Consider the following 1601-nt stretch of genomic DNA (forward strand, 5'->3'; position numbering starts at 1 on the left):
CTTCCAAGACTGAATGAGGAAGAAATAGAAAATATGAACAGACCAATCACAAGTAATGAAATTAAAACTGTGATTAAAAATCCTCCAACAAACAAACATCCAGGACCAGATGGCTTCACAGGTGAATTCTATCAAACATTTAGAGAAGAGTTAACACCCAGCCTTCTTAAACCCTTCCAAAAAATTGCAGAGGAAGGAACACTCCCAAACTCATTGTATGAGGCCACCATCACCCTGATACCAAAACAAGACACAGATACTACAAAAAAAGAAAATTACAGACCAATATCACAGATGAATATAGATTTAAAAATCCTCAATAAAATACTATCAAACAGAATCCAACAACACATTAAAAGTATCCTACACCATGATCAAGTGGGATTTATTCCAGGGGTGCAAGGATTCTTCAATACATGCAAATCAATCAATGTGAGACACCATATTAACAAACTGAAGAATAAAAACCATATGATCATCTCAATAGACACAGAAAAAGCTTCTGACAAAATTCAACACCCATTTATGATAAAAACTCTCTAGAACGTGGGCATAGAGGGAACTACTTCAACATAATAAAGGCCATATATGACAAACCCACAGCAAACATCATTCTCAATGGTGAATAACTGAAAGCATTTCCTCTAAGATCAGGAACAAGACAAGGATGTCCACTCTCACCACTATAATTCAACATAGTTTTGGAAGTTCTAGCCATGGCAATCAGAGAAGAAAAAGAAATAAAAGGAATACAAATTGGAAAATAAGAAGTAAAACTGTCACTGTTTGCAGATGACATGATACTATACATAGATAATCCTAAAGATGCCACCAGAAAACTACTAGAGCTAATCAATGAATGTGGTAAAGTTGCAGGATACAAAATTAATACACCGAAATACATTATTGCATCTTATACACTAACAACGAAAGATCAGAAAGAGAAATTAAGGAAACAATCCCATTCACCATTGCAACAAAAAGCAAAATCCTTATTTGGCAAATATTTTGAGGGAAATAACTATACATTTTTGCTATTCTATATTTTTCTTTAATCTATGACAAGGGAGGCAAGGATATACAATGGAGAAAAGACAGTCTCTTCAATAAGTGGTGCTGGGAAAACTGGACAGCTACATGTAAAAGAATGAAATTAGAACACTCCTTAACACCATACACAAAAATAAACTCAAAATGGATTAAAGACCTACATATAAGACAGGACACTATAAAACTCTTAGAGGAAAATAAAGGAAGAACACTCTTAGACATAAATCACAGCAAGATCTTTTTTGACCCACCTCCTAGAGTAATGGAAATAAAAACAAAAATAAACAAATGGTACCTAATAAACTTAAAAGCTTTTGCACGGCAAAGGAAACTATAAACAAGACAAAAAGACAACCCTCAGAATGGGAGAAAATATTTGCAAACGAATCAACGGACAAAGGATTAATCTCCAAAATATATAAACAGTTCATGCAGCTCAATATTAAAGAAACAAACAACCCAATCCAAAAATGGGCAGAAGACCTAAATAGACATTTCTCCAAAGAAGACATACAGATGGCCAAGAAGCACATGAAAAGCTGCTCAACATC

Source organism: Physeter macrocephalus, chromosome 17, assembly GCF_002837175.3.
Source record: "Physeter macrocephalus isolate SW-GA chromosome 17, ASM283717v5, whole genome shotgun sequence".
In the NCBI taxonomy this organism is placed as follows: Eukaryota; Metazoa; Chordata; class Mammalia; order Artiodactyla; family Physeteridae; genus Physeter; species Physeter macrocephalus.